The sequence below is a fragment of the Lolium rigidum genome, chromosome 6 (assembly GCF_022539505.1).
Source record: "Lolium rigidum isolate FL_2022 chromosome 6, APGP_CSIRO_Lrig_0.1, whole genome shotgun sequence".
Classification (NCBI taxonomy): Eukaryota; Viridiplantae; Streptophyta; class Magnoliopsida; order Poales; family Poaceae; genus Lolium; species Lolium rigidum.
In genome coordinates this window covers 205,126,738-205,137,548 of record NC_061513.1, presented here as the reverse complement: position 1 = coordinate 205,137,548, position 10,811 = coordinate 205,126,738, and the positions used below count along the sequence as shown (strand labels likewise).

The 10,811-nt window shown below is 50.6% G+C and overlaps 1 pseudogene; it reads left to right on the top strand.

Annotated features, from left to right (window-relative positions):
* The first annotated feature begins 338 nt into the window (after nucleotides 1-338).
* LOC124665634 lies at nucleotides 339-4,786 on the top strand (annotated as a pseudogene).
* Nucleotides 4,787-10,811: the final 6,025 nt, after the last annotated feature.

Below are 10,811 nucleotides of genomic sequence, written 5' to 3'. Positions count from 1 at the left end.
CGTCGTCCTGTCAAAAAAAAGAAGGGCCGTCCAGCGGAAGGCTCTGGTACTAGTCTACTACTCTTCTTCTCAGACCGAAAAAAATCCTATACGACCCGTGGTTGTAAGACCCGGGTGGTAGACCATATCTAACACGAAAAAAATCCTATACGACCCGTGGTTGTAAGACCCGGGTGGTAGACCAGATCTAACGCCGTACATTTTTCGCCCACTTGTTCTTCCTGTACCGATCGAACTCACCACTTGCGATTTGTCAAACAAATCAATCAACCGACAACAACCCCTGCCTTGCTATAAGTACCACCAGTAATGGCAGCCGAGTTAAGCACACACACAAACGTTATAGTGCAGTTTTGAGCGCTCATTGTACCATCCTTCTGAGCGTGAGCCATACCAGCGACCTTACGACCATGGCGAGCAGCAGTGGCCTAGCCGGCCTGGCGGTGCTACTCACGGCCGTTTTGTGCCTGCAGCTACCGGCGGCGAGCCGCGCGCAGCTGCAGGTGGGGTTCTACGACACCACCTGTCCCAACGCCGAGTCCATCGTCCAGCAGGCCGTCGCGGATGCCTTCGCCACCAATTCCGGTGTCGCCGCCGGGCTCATCCGTCTCCACTTTCACGACTGCTTTGTCAACGTATGTTCGTTATAGCTTTCTCGCCAATCATTTCCATGAAAAGAAAACTTTGTTACTACCCCAGTAGCCATCAAAACAATTATCCACACCAAATTTGGCTCCCTGTTCTTCCTTTTTTTTCGCCTCTATACTAGCTAAGATTTGGTCCATGGAATTAAATAGTTATCGAGATACTCAGCTAGGTTTTTGTCAAGTTTTGCTAATTAATTTAGCTCTCAGTCGAGTCCTGTATAATTGGGTTTGCATCGCGATTCGTTTAATTCTTTTCCTCTCAATAGGATTTTTTTCTGATAAATGACGCTTTATTACTCGATGTTTCAAGCATTACACTCAACCTCTGCATAGTTAAGATGCACACAACCGTTTAAGAATCCAATATCCAAATAAAAGTTTTCCAAAAAGAAACAAAAGGAGAAACCCAACTAGTCTCAATAGCATACATTCTCGTGATTTGTACGAAAGACTAATGGAAATTGCATCCAAAATATTTGCAAGTTGGTTGCTATTAAGATCTTTTATGTTTCAAGTGAGCTAGCAACTAGAAAAGGTACCTCAGTTCATTAGATTTGATTTTTAGTTCATGCTAATGAGTTGCAACATAGCTTGCAACTACGATCAATATATAACATCAAAACTAAGTTAAGTCGTCTGAGAATTAGTCACACACATTAGTTAACTAGCTACGTTTACTAGTCAAAGTATTACATTACACTAGTAGGCCGGCTATATTGGTTTCTCATGACAAAATTGGTTACCCTAGCTACCTACTACTGTCAGCGACCACATAATTAAATTTGTATTTCTTCATGAAAGGGACAGACATTCTAAAACATGTATATATACTTAACAAGAGTGGATCAACCTAGATTAGAAGATAACAACTTTGGATTGACCAAAAAGCTAGGGCCTAGGAGAGGGTGACTACTGATCGATTAATCGACCCAACATGTTCAAGAGTAGTGTGGCAAAAGCCACAAGGTCTACTATTGGACTCACTCTTGATTGGGCCATATACTATCACATGTTTGACGTGTGACCTTGCTATTAAGGTAGAGCTAGCTCTCAAACCTTCCCATATGTGGACTGCTCAATTATCTATACAACTAGTCCAACATGCAAGCCATGCTGAAGCATGTAGATGCAGGTGTAGCACTCAGGTGAACTGTATGCGACTGCCAACGACCAACAGCATATGATGATAAGATGTAGTACATAACTAAGGTACCTACCACGACATGGACGTATGGAAAATTATCTACTCCTAAGGGCATCTCCAGCGGCGTGACGCATTTCGGACGTCGAAACGGACGAGTCGTGTCCGTTTGCGTCGGGCCAAATGGTCAAAAGTGTCCGGGTGTCCGTTTGCGTCGGGGGTGGCTCCAGCGACACGACGCATAATTTTTTTTCATTCATACGCCATAATTTACATGATAATAAAAAGGACATAAAAAAGCAAGAAAGGGGTGCTAAAATAGGCGATGTCTACTGGTCGTCGTCACTGACGAGGTCAATCACGCCATGGAAGCTCGTACGCCGGCGGTGGAGGAGGTACCGCCGCACGGGCAGGAGGCTGTGGCCAGGGATCCCACGCTGGAGCAGCAAGCGGAGCGCGGACGTTGGAACGTGTCGGCGTGGCCGGAGGAGTCGCCGGCCTCGCCTGCGCGAGCGCTGACTCGCGGAGCTGGATTGCGAGCCCGTCCCACAAAGCGAGCTCGTTGAGCTCGTCCTGCTCGCTGTTGGCGAGTGCCATGGCAATGGCCTCCTCCTCTGAAATGTCCGGCGGCTGGTTCTCCGGATCCCACGCCGGTCCGCCGTCGTCGTGGTCTTAGTGCGGCATGGTCACGTCGCCGTCCTCGTCCTCGTCGCCGTCCTCGTCCGCGTCCTCGTGGTCGTTCTCTTCTTCTTCGGCGGCGATCTCGCGCTCGATGTAGTCTACGTCGGCGAGGTAGGCAGCCCGGCGCCGCGCGTCGAACTCCCACGCCCCGAAGGAAATCCAGTTGTAGGAGTTTAGCGCGTACGCCGGATCCTCCCGCAGATCCGGCGGCAACACCGCGCGGCGGCGCCGCACCTCGTCCCGCCGCTCTCGGCCCGAGCGCGGCACGGGGGGACCGGTACGCGCCGCGAGTTCAGGTACCAGCCCCCTCCCGGCAAGTTCGCGTCCGGCCATGGTACCGGCCGATTTTCCTCCCATAGCTGCCGAGCGAGGTCAACACGGACGTACCGGCCGACCCGTGCTTTCTTGCCGAAACGCGAGCCGCTAGCCTCCTGGTCGTTCTTCGTCTTCCGGAACGGCCAGCATTTCTTCCCCATGGCGTCCGCGTGGTGGCTACTGTGGGATTTTGCCAATGGTTTTGTTCGGGGAAATGGGCGCCGGCAGCGTCCCTTTAAGGCTCCGACGCCATCTCGCCTTCAATGGCCTGCCAGTGCAACACCTACTAGTTGTGCACGCTCGCGGAAGCCGAGGCACGCCATTAACGCGGCCTCTGCAAAGGCTGCAGCGCGCCGCCCAGAAGTAATACCGCGGAAGACGAAGCAGTTGGGCCGCTGCCAGGCGGGCTCGCACGAGGACCGAGCGGACACTTTGCGCGTCCGCCGAGCGTCCGCGGAGACGCAAACCTGGCGCATATTTGGGCCAGGTTTGCGTCTCCGCGGACGGCCCGGTCACTTTGCGTCGCCCCGCTGGAACAGACCCCAGACGCATTTCCGGTCACAGCGGATACAAACGGTCGCTCAGCGTCCGTTTGCGTCGCGCCGCTGGAGATGCCCTAAGTCCTAACTGATTTGTCTCCGTTCGGCACCGGCACCTATCTGTCCGAAAGCTAGTTTCAGGGATGGTACGCCGGTTATGTGAAGTATAGAATGCATTGGTTATGTATGATTAGGGGCTAGCATCTATTGTTCGTACTGTACAAGCACAGGTGCGTTTGCCTTGACAAATCTTGAACAGACCCCAGACGTTAGGTGAAGTATAGAATGCATTGGTTATGTATGATTAGGGGCTAGCATCTATTGTTCGTACTGTACAAGCACAGGTGCGTTTGCCTTGACAAATCTTGATGACCGATCGATGACACCTGCAGGGCTGTGATGCGTCGGTGCTGCTGTCCGTAAACCCCGCCGGAGGCGACCCGAGCGCGACGCGCCGCCCAACAACCCGAGCCTCCGCGGCTTCGAGGTCGTGGACGCCGCCAGGGCCGCACTGGAGCAGAGCTGCCCCAGCACCGTGTCGTGCGCCGACATCCTCGCCTTCGCCGCACGCGACAGCATCAACCTCACCGGCAGCGACGTGTTCTACCAGGTCCCCTCCGGCCGCCGCGACGGGAGCGTTTCGAACGGGACACTCGCGTTCACGCTCCCCGGCCCGAACCTGACGGCCGAGGAGCTCGTCAAGGGGTTCGCCGACCGGAACATGAGCGCCGAGGAGATGGTGGTCCTGTCCGGAACCCACACCCTTGGCCGCTCCCACTGCAGCTCCTTCATCGTCCGGAACCGCGAGCGGCTGGCGAGCGGCACCATCAGCCCGGCGTACCAGGCGCTGCTGGAGACGCTGTGCCCGGCCAACACGAACCAGACCACCAACGTCACCACGGAGATCGACCTCAGCACGCCCACCGTGCTGGACAACAACTACTACAAGCTGCTGCCGCTCAACCTCGGCCTGCACTTCTCCGACGACCAGCTCATCCGCAACGCCACGCTCAAGGCCTCCGTCGACGCATTCGCCGCCAACGAGACGCTCTGGAAGGAGAAGCTCGTCGCCGCCATGATCAAGATGGGCGAGATCCAGCCCAAGACCGGCGCCGAGGGAGAGATCCGCCTCAACTGCAGCATCGTCAACACGGCTTCGTCGTCGTCATCCTCCTCCGCACGACTGAGCGAGGTGCTCCGCCCGGGCTCCGACAATGAGGTCGCTTCGAGCTAGCTGATTGTTATGTACACAGAAAGACAATAAAGTACGTACGGCGCTTATGTTTTCACGGATGTACGTAGGCCTGTACGGTGTGAGGGGTTGAACGAGTTTGATGTATCAGTATGTGTGTGTGGCACAGGGAAATATGTTTCAATGTGCATGGACAGGTGTGTACTACTCGCTAGTCGGTGTTCAGAAAGTCGCATTTGCCTTGCATGAATAACAAAACGTTGCGTGCTTCCAGCTGATGAGTCATGGAAAAGGCTCCATCTGGTGCGTGAACGCTCTAACACATCGCTAATGTAGCACTGTACTGCTGTCGTCAGCAGTATCTCCATCGCTAAGTCATCTGTTCTATTAGCACAAAAATTGTCAAAAATGACCTGGACGCGCGGTCCATCACGTCTTAGTCAGGAAGTGTCCGCACGGCGTATCTATATGCAATGTGATCTGATCCATACGATCCATGTGGTTACGTGGTCTGTGAACCAACACGTGGTTAGATGGTTAGGATTATGAGTGCAATGACCTCATCAGCCATCAAAGGTCAGGTTTGATACTTTATTGTCTTATAAAGAAGATTTATCGGATCAATTTATTGGACTCGGTATCTTAGAGGTTCTCATAGAGGTACGGTGTGGGTGCGTGTAATCATAGGGGTGAGTGTACGCACATATTTATGAAGGTCTGCTCTAAACTATGTTTTATAGGAAAAATCTCTTCATTGTCTAAACTCATATAACTTGTCCAAAAGGCTTAATACAAGCTTCATTGCATTTCGCCCTAATCTGTCCACATGTAGGAGAGCTCAATGGATAAATTGCCTTGCCCTAATCTGTCCACATGTAGGTATCGTCGAGTCACAAGTGAGAAATGAGTGTTCCGGTTTGAACTATTTGAGTAAGTTGCCCTCATCGTTTGATTTCTCAAAAGGAGTGTCTATCGGAGAATTCATAAAGGATCAATGGTCGCAGCGACATCGATTATAACGGACAAGTGTGAAGTTTTTCCATTACATGTAGAGATTTATATACGCATCGTGTCAATGCACTAGCATGTCTCCATTCGAACTCATAACACAAAAAGGCGCAATATCAATGGCCATAGAGTTTGCCGACATCTTTTTTATCAGGCCCTCGGCATACAAGGCTAGATGCCTAGGGCCCACAAAAAACTGTCGGCAAACATATATAGGAGGTCGGCATACAGGATACTATGCAGGCGGCTTTCCAAGAACGGTCGTCAACATACACATGCCATCGGCAAAAGTGAAAGAATACATAGGGCTACCGTCGGCATACACACGGCCATCGACAAAGATAGTACCCACGTGCCGCTGCCAATCCATCGGCTAGCAGTCACCTGGCGGCGTTTGATGTATGTAGACGGCCCTAAAAGAGGGGCTCGGCATTTGGTTTCACGTAAAATGATAGACCACGAAACGCCTGCGTCGAATCTACCGGAGTGAATCTTTTGAAATTTTGGCTCCAACCTTGCTTTTCCATGTGACATAGGCATTCCGAATGGACCTGCCGAAGAATGTACCCGGGGATTACTGGAGGCCCACGACTCGAAAGATTATAAAGCCCGGAAGCCCAATAAAGCGTCAACATGGAAGATAGAGATAGATTAGGAATAGGGAGATTTGTAATTATACGGGACGAACTCAAAGACTCTCCCGCTATTTGTAACTTGTACGACATGAAACCCTCAGCTCCGCCTCCTATATAAGGGGGAGTTGAGGGAGAAAGAAAGGATCGATTCATTGTCAACACAACCCTAGTTTTTAGCAGTCGAGTACCTTTTCGGCTGAAACCTTCGAGATCTACTTGCCCTCTACTTTCCACGAAACCCGGCCTAGTCTACAACTTGTAGGCATTTACAAGTTAATACCTTGTCAATTGGCGCCGTCTGTGGGAATTGGACGCGACAAGGAGCTGATCTCGATAGCACGTTCAACATCGTCGACATCATCGGTGGCAAACAACGCGATGGATGGAGGTAAACAGATCAAAACTGGTCTCGTTGATTTTGTTCCTCGCCCTTCCACCCGTGTGGATGCATATGCCTATCTAGAAGAGACAATGGAGATGACGTTCGGAAGTTTTCACTTCTGCGTCGGGAGAGAAAGATCACATCGCTTAGCGGCACCGATTTTTTCGGGACCGTTAGCGGTTGATTCTAATTTCTCGGGATCATCGGCGTCAATCGAGTCAAGCGACGAGAAGACTTCGTCGGCAAGCTACGTCAAGCCCGCCGCCGGCGGAGGACTCGCCGACCTGTTCGGTGAGATGTCCTTCGGGCCGTTCACGGATTTCGATCTGGACAGCGACTCGGAAATCATCGACAACTTCAACTTCACCGACAGATCCACTACTGTTCGGGAGGTCTTCGCCGATCTTTACGACGGTGTCATCGATCCCGAAGATGAAAACACAATGACAAAATATCATCAAGTCTGTGCAATTGGTGACTCAAGTCGTCAGGAGGATGGAACATCAGAGGCTTTCGATGATTTGGGAAATCCATACATCGATCCCGCTGATCTCACGCGAGGATTGGGAAGCAAGTATGTTGGGCCTACACCTCGCAAGAAATTACAACTTCCGCAAGCAGCTTGGGACAGAGCATCAAGAGCCATGAATGGCACAGAGCCGATGACCACCACGGCTATGGTGGCAGAGCTGCAAGCATATCAATATAGATTCGCGCGTGCTGGCCGAGAGCTGGAAAACAAAGAGTGATACTTGAACAAAGAGTTGCGGCCTCTGCGTCGAGCAGGCGAAGAGCTGAGTTAAGTCGACAATCAGGAACTTTGGGAGATAACCATAGAGCAGCACGTGATAGAGGAAGATCTCGATTGGCGCATGTACTCGAGGATGAGCGGGAGCATCTGATCCAGAACCTTGACATGTCCTTTATGTCAATAGATACAAGAGGAAACATCATCCCCAAAACACCGGAAGCTGGATATATGGCGACTCAAGCCTTTATATTGGCATCCAGGCCACCTCCTGGAGATCCAAGAGAAGCTCAAGCAAACCACCTGAAGGTGCCCCAAGGCGAAATAGCCCTCGACCTGCCACGGTAACGTGAGATCCTCCTAGCGCAGGTGACGCGAGAGACACAACGACACAAGCACGAGTCGATAGAGCACGGCAAGAAATAAGAGAACGTCGACATTCACCGGAAGTGGATGAAGAATATATGTGTGGGCTTCCTTGCTTCACTCGACGAGTTCGCAAAACTCGGGTTCCATCTGGGTTTAATTTACCTGACAACTACAAAAAAAGATCGATGGTTTGCAAGATCCTAGGGACTGGTTAGTCGACTACTGGAGACAGTGAAATTGACGGGTAGAACTAAAGCAACTGCCATGCAGAGCATCCAGGTCCACCTAAGCGGAGCCGCAAGGTCATGGATAAAAAAGCTGCCAGAAGGATCCATCGACAGCTGGGAAACTTTCGAAGATATGTTTGTGAAAAAAATTCGATCCACGTGCAAGAAACCTGCATCAATAGAGCAACTAAGGGCCTGCAGGCAGAAGTATGATGTACCAATGAGGATATATATACAGCGATGGAATATTATAAAAAATTCGGCAGGGAACATATCTGACGAAAGAGCAATAGATGCATTTGTTGCGGGGATCCGAAGAAATACTTAATCGAGGATTTGGGAAGGTCTAACCCGAAAGAAATAGCAGGGCTCATGGAGATAGCGAATCGCTGGGCAGATGGCGAAGATGCGGTTCAAAACAAACGGCACAGGTCACCCGACGAAGACCGCAACAGAAGCATCAACCAAAATAGGCGGCATTTTTCTCAACAGTTCTCAGATTATGATGGCCCCGGCCAAGTAGCGGCTGGCTTTCGAGGAAATAGTGGAGGAAATCATCGAGATGACTATCACAGGAGAAACGAGTAGCGCAGTGATCATAGGGATGCTGCAAGTTCTAGCAGACAAAATAGTCGGCCGAGGTTCGAAAGGCCATACAATATATCACCCGAAGATCTTTTGAATGGACCATGCCAGATGCACTTCTATCTCGATAATGATGGGAAAAGACAGTCGGGTCATCTTCAGAAGGACTGCCGAACTTTCCAAGCATTGCATAGATACGCGGGACATGCCAATGCGCAGGCAGCAAGCAGGGGGCACCCACAGGGGCCAAGGAGTGAGATTCACCTTCCACCTCTACCCGCAATTACCGACGAAAATCGACATCAGTTGCAATTGGCGGCAACCCCAGCCAACAATGGCCCTTACATTGACACAACGGGAGCAGTGTCAATGATTCAGAAGGGCAGACCCTCGAATAGGGCCCAAAAGGTGATTTTGCGACAAGTTTACATGGCAGAGAAGATGCCTCCACCAACGATCGAGTACTTGAACTGGTCGGCACAGGACATCGGGTTCACCCAAGTGGACCATCCGCCTCAAGTTCCACGACCAGGGCAATCAGCTATGATTTTGTCAGCGGTGATCGCAGGATTCGACATATCGCGTGTGTTCATAGACGGAGGGAGCAACTTAAACCTTATGTACGCAGATACATTGAGGAAGATGAACATATCTCTGGCAAATTTAACACGAACTGACACGCGCTTCCACAACATCACGCCTGATAAGCCAAGTTATCCACTGGGAAAGATCAATCTCGACGTTCAGTTTGGAACTCGAGAGAATTACAGAAGAGAGACGCTGGAGTTTGAAGTCGTAGATTTTCCATCACAATACCACGCCATACTGGGTCGACCCGCTTATGCGAGATTCATGGCAGTGCCACACTACACATATTTGTTATGGAGAATTCTAGGACCCAATGGCCCAATCACGGTAAAGGGGAGTTTTGCTTTGGCAGATAAGTGCGACAAAGATTTCCACAGGATGTCAGAAACTTTCGGGATGCAGGCAGAGTATGCGGCATCAAGGTTAACAAATGATTATGATGTGTTGCCCGACGGAGGAAGGCCGCTTAAGGAGCAAACTTTCGACACCTCCAAGAACTCTAAGGAAGTACAGATTCACCCGACAGATCCCAAGAAAACGATATCTATCGCAACAAACATGGATATCACATAGGAAAGCGCGTTCATCGAGTTCCTCCGTGAGCACTAGGAAATCATCGCATGGTGTCCAGCTGACATGCTAGGAGTACCCAGGGAACTTGCCGAGCACCCCCTTAATTTGGATCCAAGAGCCAGGCCAATTCGACAACCTTTGCGGCGTTTTTCGGAGCCAAACCACAAAGCTATGCTATCAGAGATCAATTGACTCAGAGAAGCAAATTTCATCAAGGAGCTACACACAGAAGCCACATGCGTCGCTTACCCAGTTCTGGACCCGAAGAAAACACTGATGTCCTTCGCATGTGCATCGACTTCATGTGTCTCAATAAACATTGTCCTAAGGATCACTTTCCCTTCCCGAGGATCGATCAAATTATCGACTCTACAGTGAGATGCGAACGTCATTCCTTGCTAGACGTGTATTCTGGTTACAACCAGATCCGCTTAAAAGAAGAAGATGAAGTCAAAACAACTTTCATACCACTTTATGGCGTGTTTTGTTACAGAACAATGCCCTTCGGGTTGAAAAACGCGGGCGCTACGTATCAGAGGATGATGCAGAAGTGTATTGCCGCACAGATTGGCAAGAACGTCCAAGTGGACACTGACGACGTCGTCATAACAACAAAGCAAGGATTGTCTTTGATCGATGATCTCAGAGAAACCTTCGACAACCTAGATAAGTTTCGCCTGAAGCTGAACCCGACGAAATGCTCTTTTGGTGTTCCTGCGGGAGAACTCCTCAGATACTTAGTATCAGCCAGATGAATTGAGGCAAACCCCGAGCAAATGTGACAGTGAGGAAGCCAACGAAGCTAAAGGACATACATCAGCTGACAGTCCGTGTCGCAGCCTTGAGCAGATTTGTCGCCATGCTGGGAGAAAAAGCGTTACCGTTTTATGCATTGATCAAGCAAGGGGAAAAGTTCGAGTGGAACGAAGAAGCAGACACTACAAGAAAAGTTGCCATGGCCGACGAAGTTGAAGTCGCGCCGTGGTTGCTGGTGTACCATGGCCGACGATTTTGGTCCCTCCGTGGTGCATGTCAAAACTTTTTTTTTTCTCGTTTTTGAGGCCACCTAGCCCACGAAGCGGCCAAAACGTCGCGTATGGTGGCCGGGACGTGGTGCATCGCGAATTCTCGGGTTCGCCGGCCGAGTCAACGCAAATCCGCACCGCCGAGGGATGTAGGGC